The sequence below is a fragment of the Gracilinanus agilis genome, chromosome 1, assembly GCF_016433145.1.
Source record: "Gracilinanus agilis isolate LMUSP501 chromosome 1, AgileGrace, whole genome shotgun sequence".
In the NCBI taxonomy this organism is placed as follows: Eukaryota; Metazoa; Chordata; class Mammalia; order Didelphimorphia; family Didelphidae; genus Gracilinanus; species Gracilinanus agilis.
Genome location: NC_058130.1, coordinates 450765185 through 450780056, shown reverse-complemented (window position 1 = coordinate 450780056; position 14872 = coordinate 450765185). Strand labels below are relative to the sequence as shown.

At 36.8% G+C, this 14872-nt stretch overlaps 1 pseudogene; it reads left to right on the top strand.

Annotated features, from left to right (window-relative positions):
- The first annotated feature begins 4328 nt into the window (after positions 1-4328).
- LOC123231606 lies at positions 4329-5145 on the top strand (annotated as a pseudogene).
- Positions 5146-14872: the final 9727 nt, after the last annotated feature.

Here is a 14872-nt window from a genome sequence, read left to right as displayed (position 1 = left end):
AAGATTTGGTTATTTCCAGACCTGATAGAATACATTTGTGATTTGTCAACCTGGGAACAAAGGAGTTTTGTGTGTATGTGTATAACTATGTTTGTACATGTGTGTTACTTTTTTTCCCCATTAAAGACTTCTTATTTTATATCTTCCCAATATGTCAGTTGAGGTTAAGTAACATATTCATAAATCATCAAATGAGACCTGGATGAAAGAATTCAGATCTGAAAAAACTATTGATGGGACCTGTCCCAACTATCAAATCTTTAAGCTCTCCAGATGGGCCTCCATACATATAGAATCTCTCTTTTCTCATATACACTTAGATCCATCTTTTATCACTTTGTCATAAATCTTTATCTTTGTTTTTTTCTTTTCCTAGCTCCATCTACAAAGAGCCTACTCCTTTAGAGTGAACTTTGATAGACTGGACATGTGCTATTAAGTCATATCTAAATTGATGAGAATGTGATCAGGCCTCAGAGATTATTTTAAAAGTTCATAATGATGACAATTTAAGCTTATATTTTATCCTGAATTCATATAACATTTTACATACAGTTAATATTTTTATCCATTTTTATTATGATTTAATATTTTTCCAATTACACGTAAAAATAATTTTTACATTTAAATTTTTTTTAATTTTGACTTGCCAATTCTCTTGCCATATCTTCTTTTCTTTCTCCCTGATTGAAAATTCAAGCAATTTGATATAGATTATACATGTGTGGTCATGAAAAATATTTCCATATTCAGCATATTATGAAATAAAACAAACTCAAACTAAAACAAAATAAGTATCTTTAAGTTCTTTCCCTGGAGGTGGACAACATTTATTATTATAAGTCCTTCAAAATTGTCTTTTATCACTGAATTGTTTTGAATAGCTGATCATCATACAATGTTTTTGTTACTATATACAATATTCTTCTGATTCTGCTCACTTTACTTTGCATCAGTTCATGTAAGCCTTCTCAGGTTTTTCTGATAGCATTCTGATCATCATTTCTTGTAGCACAATACTACTATTCCATCACAATCTTATGCCCCAACTTGTTCAGCTATTACCCAATTCATGGACATTATCTCAGTTTCCAATTCTTTGCCACCAAAAGAAGAGCCATTATGAATATTTTTGTGGATACAGGTCTTTTTTCCTTCTGTTTTTGTTTGTTTGTTTGTTTTTTGTGTGTTTTGTTTTGTTTTGTTTTTGCTTGTTTGTCATGTTTTGTTTGTTTGGTTTTATCTCTTTGGGATACAAATGCAAAAGAGGTATTCCTGAGTCAAAGAGTATGGGTTAGTTTTATAACCCATAATTGAGCATAATTCCAAATTACTCTCAAAATAGTTGGATCAGTTGGCAACTCTCTCAGCAGTTGTGTTAGTGTCCATTCCCACATTCCCTTCAACATGTGTCATTTTCATTTTATTATATTAGCCACTCTGATAGGTGTAAGGTGGGACCTGTGTCATTTAAAATTATTGTAAGCCCTGGGAGACTACAACTCCCAGGGCTCCCTGCTACAACTTCCCCCAACACCTCCCACTTACTTTGTGGGAGGTGTTGGAGAAAGGATAAAAGAGAGAGTTTGGGGTGCCTTTTCTCTCTCTCAAGCCTGGAGGCTCTAGGATCCTGGGGGAGCTCTCTGCTAGTCACTTTCTCTCTTAATGCCTTTTTTCCCTTCTATCTACCTCATTGTTTTCCCTAGACCTTCCCTTTTCTAATTTAAACAAAACCTAGCTATTCTAAGGCCCAAGTTGCTCTCTGATCTCTAAGCCCCAAGTTGCCTCTTTCCCTTCTATCTACCTCCTTGTTTTAGATCTTTGTAAGGATGGGGGATGGGACAAAAAGAGCCAGAAGGAGGCCATTGGTGACAGTTGGTGACAGTTGAGACCAGAGGGAATTCTGAGTAAATCTCTGGAGGAGGAAGGAGAGAAAGGACTCTTCCAGCAGAGGACTGGAGAGAGGGAGGAGGTGGACATCTCAGCTTGAATCCAGTCCTGAGGGCTTCCTGAGGATCCTTCTTTGGACACTAAAACCCGGATTCCCTGGTCAAAGGCATCCCACCGTTATTCATCCAGCAAGACTTCAATCATCGGCTAAGTTTCTGGACTCCATTTTGGGAGCAATTCTCTTAGGCTCCATCCCCCATACCCAACCTTGCTGAGAGACCCTTTCTGGTTTGACTTACAATTATAGAGAAGGATAGAAATAGAAACAGAAGGAGAAGGGACAAGGTGGGAGACTGCTTGGGAGCAAGAACCCCAAAGGTTTCCACCTGAGTTATGGACTCCATGGAAATAGAGAAGAGGGTACCCCTAAATCCCTCTGCCCTTCACCCCTTTCCCTAACCCCTGAATTGCAAAGAATAAAAGCCTTAGTCAGATAGTATTCTAGAGTGCCTGAGAGACAGGGGGGAGGGGAATCACAGCTTGGTCTGGCAGCCTCCATCTTGGAGCCGGAGCCCTCTGCTGTGAAGTTGACTGATCTTGGGGGAGGCTTGCATGAACCCCACACTCATTCAGAATCAGATTGGGGTCCCCCATACCTCCTCTTATAGAGAAGCCTTGTTCCAAACTCCTGTGGGGCAACACGACCATCCAGGTCACCCAGTTTTGGGGTGACACCCCCTCCAAGACTGAGCAGTGCATATTTGGCAAGAGGGGAGAGCTAGAAGAGAGTCTCACCCTCATAGACTCTTTCTTTCCCCTTCTATCCTAACATTGGTGGTTGGCTCTCTTTATTCTTACACCTTCCCTCTTCTAATTTAAATAAAGCCTAGCTTTTCTAAGCCCTAAGTTGCTCTCTGATCTTTTATTTGAGCCCCAAAGGGCTCTGGTCAATTTCCCCCTGCTGGGGCTGGGGACCACTACCTTCCTTTCCCTTCCTCTCTCCTTTCTCCCATCCATCCTTCCTCCCTTCTCCCCATCACATTTATTTGGTGACCTCTATATTGGACCTGAATCTATCTGCCTGACTGCCTGCTGACTATCCTGCCTGCCTATTGTCTAAGGGTAAGAAGTTTTCCCCGGCCCAAACCCAGCCTAGCAGGGCCCCTTCCCCTTCTAAATCCTTGCCAGGCTCCTCTGCCTCAACAGAGGTTCTAGATCTAAATCCCCCCCACCCCAGCCCAGGAGTCTTAACCCTAATCTCCCTCATCCTTACTGGGCTAAAACCCAGCAGGAGGTCTGCTAGCAAAACTAGCAGGGGTCCGGAAAAACCCGGTCTCTCTCTGCCTTCCACCCACCCCAGCCTAAATTCTCTAAACTCTATTGCCCCACACTAGCTCCGATCTCTTCCTCTGGAGAGATTTTGCCTTTTTTAAAAGGCAACACTAAAAAACCCCAAATACTAAAAACCCCACTTACCTTGATAGCCTGACGGCTTCCATTAAACCCCTTGTCAATTTCAGCTTTAAATCCACTAACTCTCCTCCCACTGTGTTACTGAACCTTGGCCACTAGAGGCCAGCACTGAGCACTCAGTGTGTTCCTCCCTCCCTTTATTTCTGCTAAGCTGCAGTGCTACCTTTCTGCCATTAGAGGGCAGCACCGACAATACATAACCAAACAAATAAAATAATATTTTTTGCAGTTTAAACTAAATCAATCAATCAAAAATCATAACTAAATAAATATACTGAACAAACAAATAAACAATTGGAGCTAGCTAACTAAATAAATAAATCAATAGAAGTCGCTCAGTATGATTGATTCTATACAGGAAAATTTTTTGACTTTTGCCAAATTGAGGACCTTTACAGTTTCTTAATATATCCTCCTTTTGATGTTGCTGGGAAATTTTTTTTTAATTTCCAATAACATGCAGAAGGCTACAAATAGGAAACTGCAGGCCCAAATTCAAGTAGCAATACAAATCCAATTGGAAAATTTCAAATACTCCATTCACAATTCACTGAAAGAAGGAGGATCTAATTCAAATATAAGATTCAAAATTTTGGGAGTATACAAGTCAAAAATCTGATTCCAAATTTTGTAAGGCTTTCCCAAAATACTCAGAGAGGAAAGTCCTATTCCTCCTATTTCTCCTGAAATAGAGAAGGAAGGCTCTTTTAGCAATCTGTCCTTCAGTCGGGAAAAGCAATGGGGTTTCCCAGTTCAGGGGCTTGGGTTGGCTTGTCAGTAGCCAGCAGAAGTCTGGCTATCTGGGCCAGGTCACGTGCCTTGCGGCGTTTCGGCACATAGAGGCTGGGCGTTAGGGCAGTAGAGGTGGCTGTGGCCTAGAGCGGCCCGGGCTGTTCTCGGGCTCTGGCCCCAACTGGCCCCAGACCCAGACCCACACTGGCCCTGAGCAGCAGGAGGAGTAGGAGATGGCAACAGCAGCTGTCGCGGTGGAGGGCGAAGATGGAGGCGGCAGTCGGGAATGAGAGTGCCAGGGCTATAAGCACTATGACCACGGCTGCGCCTTCTCAAGACTCCTTGCTGTGATAAATTTTATATCTGCCACTTATGCCATGATAACAATGAAGATCATCCTCTGGACTGTTTTAAAGTAAAAGAAAAAATTCAAAGTAAAGTAAAAGTGTGGAAAAATTCAGAATGCTCAAAAGATGTGTGAAGAATATAGCACTGTGTTTGGAGAATATTACTGCAATATCTGCCACCTACTTGACAAAGACAAGAAGCAATATCATTGTGAGAAGTGTGGAATTTGTAGGATTGATCCAAAGGAAGACTTTTTTCACTGTTTGAAATGTAACCTATACCTATCCTTGAGTCTCCAAGGGCATCACAAGTGTATTGAGAATGTTTCTAGGCAGAATTGTCCCATATGTTTGGAGGACATCCATACATCCCAAGTAGTTGCTCATGTCTTGCCATGTGGGCATCTTTTACACAGAACATGTTATGAAGAAAGGTTAAAAGAAGGCGACAGGTGTCCATTGTGTAGGCACTCTGCTCTAGATATGACTCGCTATTGGCGGCAGTTGGATAATGAAGTAGCACAAACTCCAATGCCAACAGAATATCAGAATATGATATTCAAGTAGCAGTACAAATCTTTGCAATGATTGCAGTGCCCGCTCTACAGTCCAGTTCTACATATTAGAAATGAAATGTAAGAGCTGTGAGTCATATAATACTGCCCAGGATGGAAGATGTGGAATTCCTCTGGAACAACAGTGACCAGCCTCTTTAGGCTGCAGAGGACTGCATCAGAAGATTCACCGTCGTTTCTGAAATAAGAGACATTCCTTTAGTATGCTGTTGCTATGATATCATGAACATTATTGAAAGGTTTGTGGTCATGTCACATCATCATCTCCCAATACAGGGACCTATTAATCAGGCTCTTACAAGAATTGTAATCATTTTTATTGTTGTGCAAAAACCAGAGTTCTACCATTGAGTAGGAATTCCTTCAATGTTATTTAGAACTGAAATAATATTCTGCTTTGAAATTGATGTTCATTAAAATATATAATTTCATTGAACTTCTTAAATGAAGCTATGCATCCAGATCCTATAAACAGCTCTTAATAGAACTGTGCTTAATATAAAAACTTTATGTATCTTAAGGGCTGTATTATAAAACTGAGGTTTTATCTTATTGTCTAAACTTTAGAATTTTATAAAGCAGTTCCTTTCGAATACTATAAATGTATATTTTAATGTTACATCAAATAAAAATTCTTGGCATAGTCTATCATAGAAAGTTTTTCCAGGGTCATTGTCTAGTTCAAATTAAGTTTGGTTACAATGGTAAAAAAAAAAAAAAAAAAAAAAAAAAAAAAAAAGAAAAGAAAAGAAATAGAGAAGGAGGCAGATGTAACAAAACTCCTCTCTTGTCTTATGCATCTTCTGGCCAACTCTCCCTCCCCTCCTCCTTCTCCTGACACTCCTATCCCTTCTCCCAACTCACAAACAACCCCAACAGAGACTGTACCAATTCCTACCCATGCCACAGTAAGCACGCAAACACTTCAAAAGACCTGTTCTGCTCGGTAAGCACCGAAACAACTAAAAAGAAACCAAAACCATGCTATGATTCTGATTCATATTATTCTGATTCCCGTGATGGCCTTTTCCTTCTAAGGGAAGTGCCTACATTAGACAGATCTGGGGATGTGATAAATTTAACACACCATACTCCATTCCCTCCTCAAGATTTCAAATAATTAAAAAAAGGTGTTCCAAATTATAACAACAAACCCATAGCTGTAATGAAAAGGATGGAAGACATATTTTTCCAATACAATCCTTTCTATGAGGACGTGGAAAAATTACTCCAGATATTCCTGTCAGAGAGAGAAAGAAACAAAATCATCTCTCATGTAAATAAGGCCCGAGGATAAAATGCAGTACACTGGCCACAGGAGGATCTTCACTGGAATTATAATGATTCTTACAAATATTTACAATTAAATAATGCTAGGGCTGCAATATTAAAAGTAATGAAAGAATGTGCAGAACATCCAGACAACTGGACAAAATTTGATCACCTAATGCAAAAATGTTGACAAAACTCCCTCTCAGTTTATGGACAGGCTTATTGAATTGGGAGCGCTCGATATTTGGACTTGGATTTATCAACAGAGCAAGGCATATGACAAATAAGGAGATAATTTGTAAACACTTCTAGCAGAGTGGTCCAGGATTACTTTAAGATGCATTGTCCCAAATGGCCAGAAATGGATCTGGACAAATTAAGGATAATAGCAGTGTATGTCACTAAAGGACATGAAGAGACAAAGGAACAAACTAATGATCTATTGGATACCATAAAAAAGAACTGAAATCATTATGAAATAAAGTAGAAAAGCAGGAAAGTGGGCATGATACTACACCAATATCCCTTTCCTCTCTTGGAGAGTCCAATTATCAATCTCTGACCTGCCACTTTTGTAACAAGAAGGGCCACTTAATGATACATTGCAGGAATCTGTTACAGGCAATTAGGTATAATAATAACAATTACAACAATTTCAGGAACAATACTAATTTCAGAAACAGTAACTATTAGAATAATAACTATAGGAATCGCAATTTCAGGACTGATAACCAGGCAGATAACTCACAACAAATGTCACCACAACAGTGTCTTTTGAGTGGAGCTTGTCCATGAACTCCTCAAGGTGCTACTGCCCCTCCATGTGGGGCAGAAGGAGGTGCCCCTTAAACTCTATTGCTTTTGTTGTTTTGTTGCTATTAACTCTTTACGGTTTTGTCTCCCTTAAAAATAGCAAAAGAAGAAGAAACAGATTTTTACAATACAGTCCTTGACTACCCCTTATCTTTATTTGTGCCATCTGGCATTTGACATGTGCCTTTGTATTGATAATTTGGAAGACTTGTATTTTGTGTATTTGAAAGATTTGAACATATATTACCTATATTAGGAAACCTGTATTGAATTTATTTGCATTTCATGCTTTTTGTGAAATTTTTGTATTTTCTTCAATGTATTATTGTTTTTATACATCCATTGTTTTACCTCATTTGCACTCACACTGTGGATCATTGCTAAGCTAAGAGGAAATGCATCTAAATTCTTCGGTAAGAACCTTTATATTCCACCCTTCCTTAAGTGACATGAAGTGCATTTCATACATATACATATTTTTTTCTCTCATTGTCACTGATTATAGGAGATATATATTTGAATTTTTAGCACATTTTTAAAATTGCAAGTGCAATTTTTATATTTGAAACACATTATCTAAATTGAAAGAGTTTTTGATTATTAGATTAGTGTAGCTTTAGTATATACTAGTATATATTAGTTCTAACTGTAACTGCCTACCCAAAAGCCTTAGACTACTGAAACTGCCATTGGTATTTAACTAATATGGGACTTTGCACATATGTCTAATTCAAAGAAATGGGATCAACAAAGGAGCACAAATTCATCTATACAGTGCCAAAGAAGCACAGATACCTACATAGTGCCAAAGCAGCAAGTATTTAATCTGCATGATGCCAAACAAGCACACAGGTCAAATAGAGAAATTAATCCTTCTAGGCAATATTGCTAAGTCTTCTTATGGGATCCATATTGCTGAGAGGGGTTCAAGCTGCAGCACTTCTATGCCAATAAAAAGGACTTGAACCTAGTGTGAGAAATGACATACTTTAAGATGTAGGACTCCTCAAACCACACACCTTGTAAAATTTATATGTCAAGTACCTAACAATTGGCTGTTCTGCCTCCATATTCTATCCCTGAGAAGAAACGATGAAAGAAGAAAAGAAGAAACAAAATATCAGACCAATAAATGAAAATCTAGTCATTTTTATAATTTCTAACTATGGTGGTTGACTGTGGTCCTAGCTGCTAAGTGGGTACATACATGATATTGGACATGGATTGCTTTGATTGGGCATTATTCAAAGACCTAGTGTGATTTTTTTCTGCTTATTTAGAGCTTTTTTCATAAAAAATTTAGAATTGGATGTTTAGAATTTTTCATCCACTAGTTATTTGGCCTCAGCCATATATCTTTCTGTGATTTCATTGTTTCTTTCTATACTGCTCAGGGGGGAATGTGTTTTTATTTCATCTGGAGAGTTTAATTTATTTTAGGAAAAGAAGTTTACTACCTCCTGGAATCCAAATGGAGATGCCTGTGGAGACCACATGGAGAATGCATGCTGATACAGGAGCCTAAGAGAGCAACCAGATAAGCAAAAATTTTTAACTTTGGAGGGTTTTAAATTCATTTGTCTGCTTCAAAATTTGTCTTGCTAAAATTCATTTGTTTTGTTAAATTCACCTGTTTTGTTTAAATGCATTTGTTTTATGTGTGTGTGTGTGTGTGTGTATATATATATATATAAAAAAAAAAAAAAAAATATATATATATATATATATGTTTTTTGTTGTGGAAGAAGGGGACTGCACCCTGAATTTTTTTTTTGTAAAAGAAGCACCAAGTATTTGATTTCCTTATATTGTAAAAAATTGTTACCATTCTCCTCTTATATTGATATATATACCCTTTATTTTATTGTAATTGTAAATTTATTTATGTTTGTTATGATCCATTGGGGAGAATGGTTTCCCAAAGGATCACAGGGCAGAATGTGTCGTTTAAAATTATTGTAATCCCTGGGAGACTACAACTCCCAGGGCTCCCTGCTACAACTTCCCCCGACACCTCCCACTTCCTTTGTGGTAGGTGTTGGAGAAAGGATAAAAGAGAGAGTTTTGAGAGCCTTTCTCTCTCTCTAGCCTGGAGGCTCTAGGATCCTGGGGGAGCTCTCTGCTAGTCACTTTCTCTCTTGATGCCTTTTCCCCTTCTATCTACCTAATTGTTTTCCCTAGACCTTCCCTTTTCTAATTTAAACAAAGCCTAGCTATTCTAAGCCCCAAGTTTCTCTCTGATCTTTTATTTGAGCCCCAAAGGGCTCTGGTCAATTTCCCCTTGCTGGGGCTGGGGACCACTACCTTATTTTCCCTTCCTCCACCTTCCTCTCTCCTTTCTCCCATTCATCCTTCCTCCCTACCTTCCTCCCTTCTCCCTATCACAGACCTCAGAGTTGTTTCCATTTTCATTTCTCCACTCAGTAGTGATTTAGAACATTTTTATGTGACTATATAGATAGATTTGATTTATTCAGCTAAAAATTATCTGTTCATATATTTTGACTATCAAACAGGGAGTGACTTGTATTTTTATAAATTTCACTTCTTTATATATAATATATATTTGAGAAATGAGGATTTTGTCAGAGAAACATCATGTAAAAAATTCCCCCAGTTTTCTGTTTTCCTTTAATTTAGCTGCATTGATTTTGTTTGTCCAAAATCTTTTTGATTTAATGTAGTCAAAATAGCCCATCTTAGGTCCCATAAGGTTCTTCATGTTTTTTTTTTTTTTACTAAATTCTTCCTTTATCCATAGATCAGACAAGTAAACTATTACATGCTCCCCTATTTTTCTTGATATCACCTTTTATGTCTTTATCATATAATCCATTTTAGTATTCACTTATGTTTTATGTTTGAATTCATCCCATTCACAACCCTATTTATGATTACTAATTGTGTATTTCCTTCCATCCTTTTTTTCTCCTGATTATTCTTCTGTTATTCCCTTTTCACCCAGTCCCATTTCAAAAGTGTTTTGCTTCTGACCACCACTTCCCCCAATACATTCTTCTATTATCAGCCCTTTCCTTTTCTTATCACCCTCCCCTCCTTCTTCCCCATACAATAAGATAGATAGATTTCCATACCAAACTGAGGTGGTTTTCTGTTATTTCTTTGAACCAGTTTCAGTGATAGTAAGCTTCAAGTATTGCCCACTCCCCATCTTCCACTCTACTGTTAAAGCTCTTTTATGACTCTTTTTTGACCTCGTTCTCTCTCTCTCTGCCTGTCTGTCTCTCTTTCTGTCTCTCCCTCTCCCCCAGTGCATTCATTCCTCTTTCTTGCCCTTTAATTTGGTTAAGATATCACCCCATCATTTTCAACTTGTAGCCATGCCCTATGTATTCTCCTTCTAACTGCCCTAATAATGATAAAATTCTTAGCAGCTACAAGTATCATCTTCCCTTTTAGGAATATAAACAGTTTAACCTTTCTGAACCCCTTATGATTTCTTTTTTCCTTGTTTATGCTTCTCTTGAGTTTTGTGTTTGAAAATTGATTTTTTTATATTCAGCTGGTCTTTTCATTAGAAATGCTCAAAAGTCCTCTACTGGATGTCCATTATTTTCTTTGAAGAATAATATTCAGTGAAGGATAATATTCAGTTTTTTCTGGATAGGAGATAGACACTGTTCTTCTGAATATGTATACTACTGCTCAGTGTCTTAATAATGATAAAGTTCTTGTGAGTTACAAGTATCATCTTCCAACATATGTAAACTTTATTTTAAAGTCCTATGTGATTACTCTTTGGCTTTTATGTATTGTTTAAATTTTTATCTGACAAATATTGCCACTTTGCTATAGAATCATTTAGGGATATCCTCAAATCAATCTAAGCCACTTAGCATGTGGCTTATTCGTTCAGTATATACATATTCTTTTAAAGAAGGAATCATTCCTTTCCATAGTAGTCCATACCTGCCATCATGGAGATGTGAATTATACTTTGTGCTGAATGATATCTGCAAGTTGTATCTGATACATCATCTGATACTACAGACAAATATAATGTCTCAAAATCTCTTAAACAATTTTTATATACATATGTATATATTTATATTCATGATTCAGAAATTTGGCACCTTAAATCCCAGAGGTAGTAAAACATAGGGCCTTTGATATTTCTCTGCAACCAACCTCAGTCCTTCATACCTCTATTGTCCTCCCAGCTCAAATCTTAACAGAATCTTCTCCAGGAGGGCAAGGGACCACTGCTGAAAAATGTCCTATATTTGGGCTTATTTTGCTATCTGTCCCATGGCCTCTTGTCCTGACCTGCTCATCAGTATATTTTTTCCTACAACTCAGAGGTTCTAGCCCTTCCCCTATATCCTGATGAGCTTTCTCTTACTACTGTAACAGACCAAACCTTAGGCTTTCTTGCAATTGTCATACTACTTAGGGAAGCTGCTCCATCATTGGCATAGAAAATAAGAGATCAGAATTATTTGTAAATTAAGTGATTCTGATAGCAAAATGTATATATTTGTTTCCCATAGGCAAAAGCCTAAGTATATTTACAACCCTTCATATCGTCTGCCATGGTATGTAACCTTTATTAATATTGTAGCATTTTCTGCAGCACATCTACTCTATTTAGAGAGTACAATAAGCCACTTTCTAGGTACTGTCCTCAATCTGAATTTCGCTAATTTCCCATAAGTGAGTTTTTGTACATCTTGTTCCTTTTGGCATATTCTATTTTTAAGATATTACTTTCTTCAGTATTTTTGTGCCTTCTTAAGAAACTGCTAATTCTTTTTTTTTATTTTTTCTTGCATCACTTTCACTTCTTTTTCCAATTATTCCTCTACCTTTCTCATTTGATTTTTAAAATCATTTTTTAGCTCTTCCAGGGATTCTTTTTGTTCCTGAATTAATTCATATTTTTGGAATTACTTTAGAGGTCATCTAATTCAAATAACTCATTTTAAAGATAAACTAAAATTTTCAATGATGTTTTTTGAGTCTGAAATTTTAAATGTCAGAGTCTGCATTCAAACCAAGTACTCTTTACTTCAGATATAACACTTTTCCCCACCATATTATGTTACCATAAAAGTATAAACATTAACAGGAAATAAAAATTAACTAATAAATAGAAATAAAAATAATCTAAATATAAATTGTACACATTGATTTATCCTTTTGCATCTGCTTAAAATATCAGTCAATAAACACTTAATATGTTTCCGCTATGTGCCAGGCACTATGCTAACTGCTGGGGATAGAAATTTGAAAAAATAGACAGTCCCTTTCCTCAAAGAAGGGCAGCTAGTTGGTGTGGTAGATACAGAGGCAGGCTGGAGTCAGGAAGATTCACCCTCCTGAAGTCAAATCTGACATCAGACATTTACTAGCTATGTGATCCTGAGAAACTGATGTAACCCTGTTTACCACAGTTTCTCATCTGCAAAATGAGTTGAAGAATTAAATGGCAAACCACTCAATTATTTTTTCCAAGAAAACCCCAAATCAGGTGAAGAAGAGTTGGATGTGACTTAAACGACTAATAATAATAAAGCCTTCTAGGATCTTATAATTAAACAAGGGAAGACAATACAAAAAAGAAACTGAAAAGCTGGGAGGAGGTTAAGGTAAAAGGGAACCACCTGGGAAAAGTTTAGGGACAAAATTGGAAAAGTCAGAGAAAGCCCCAAGTATTCTAAACAGGTGAGAAATGAGATGTTCTGACCTCACTGACATCAGCCTCACTTTCTTTGAAATGAAAATAAGCAAGAAACTTTACTCTGGGAGCACTGCCAAGAAAAAAGAATCTTAATAAAGTGAACTGGTAGAATGGAAAATGTTCATTCCCAGGATGGATGCTTCTGTGAAAGATGTACAATGAAAATGCCAAGAATCTCCATTCAAAATGGATATATATTACTCCTATGTTCCAAATGGTATTAATCAACTCAACTTTGTACATTAACTCCTAACACAAATTTGGCATTTTCCTCTCAAAAATGACAATATAAGCAACAAATGTTCCTTCTTTTGTAGCAGGGTTATCCTTTAATTCTTTCTTTAAAAACAATACAAAAGAAAGCATCTAAAATAAATGAAAGTCAATGGCAATTATGGTTTCCTCAGTCTAGGCTTAATGTAGATTGGCATCTCTTTCTGTATATAAGAGTATATCTCTTTCTGTAAATATTAACATTGTACCTAAATCCTTAACAACCGCATTCTTTGAATCCTATATTTCCAAGCAATGAAAATATTGAATTAGACAATGGCATGATATTTCAAATCACCAAATCTTGCAGAATATTGATCAATTAAGTAATTGGCCATCTTCCATGCCCTCCTTTTAGTATCTCAGGTGACTATCACTTGTTTGTGTTCCTCCTGTTACTTCATTTGTTTAATATTAAATGAGCCACTTTTTTTCCCTTCAAGGATTAGACCTCAACCAACCTTTTTTGACTCAGTAATTTTGCCTGTCTTGTTCCACCTTGTCTTATGGACTTCAGTTTTATGAATCTACATGGTTTATCTTAGGATTCAGTCCTCTTACATTTTTTCTTTTCTCTCTGTAAAAATCCTGTTTTGTTTTCCCATGTGATGTCCATTCCCAAAAAAAGATACACAATAATAAAGATTCAAGTCAAACTACATTTTTCTTCACCTTATATATTAATTGTGAAGCTTATCTTCATGGACTTAAGATTTCTTTCTCTGTATTTTTCCAGCATAGCACCATTCCTATCCTGGCCTTGAAAAAACATACACGTGGGCAAGTCACTTGACCCCCATTGCCTACCCTTACCACTCTTCCAACTATAAGTCAATACACAGAAGTTAAGGGTTTAAAATAAAAAAAAAAAAAAAAACATACACGGTGACTACAAAAATATAAATGAAAAGATCATTAAAAGCTTTGAGCAAATGGGAAACTAATAATGGTCCAGGAAAACAGATTAATGAAACATCTCTCTGCTCTCAGTAGAAAGACAGGGCTCTACAAGGACAGGCCATTGTAAATATTGTTGTTAATGGTCACTGTTAACAGTTGTTTCCTTCCTAAGTAGTTATCTTTGTTAAAAGAGAAGGTTCAATTCTGGATCAGGGAATATGTAGAGAAATTATTATAACAACAAAAAAGACATCTATGAAGCATGTTTTGAAAAGTCTAGCCTTGAAAATGGGGGGATGGGGGTCAGTATTTAATGACACATTTATATAATGATTTACAATTTTCTAAGTACTTTCCTTATGAGCATCTCACAAAATAGGCAATATAAGCATTATTACCCCCATTTTGCAGAGTAGGAGACTGTTGATCTACAGCTAGAATAGCCTTGAAAACAATGGGGTGGGAGTTAGTACTTAATGACTCACATTTATATAATGATTTACAATTTTCTAAGTACTTTCCTTAGAAGAATCTCACAAAACAGGAAATATAGGCATTATTACCCCCATTTTACAGAATAGGAGACTGTTGATCTATAGCTAGAACAGCTTTGAAAACGGTGGGGTGGGGGTCAGTATTTAATGACTCATATTTATATAATGACTTACAATTTTCTAAGTACTTTCCTATAAAGAATCATGTAAAACAGGCAATACAAGCCTTATTATCCCCATTTTCCAAAATAGCAGGCTGTTGATCTATAGCTAGAAGGGTCTTTAGAAGTCATATAGTTCAACTCTACATCTCACAGATGAGGAAGCTAAGATGCAGAGAAATCATTTTCTCATGGTCAAACAGGTAGTAAATATCAGAACTGGGATTTGAATTCTGGTCCT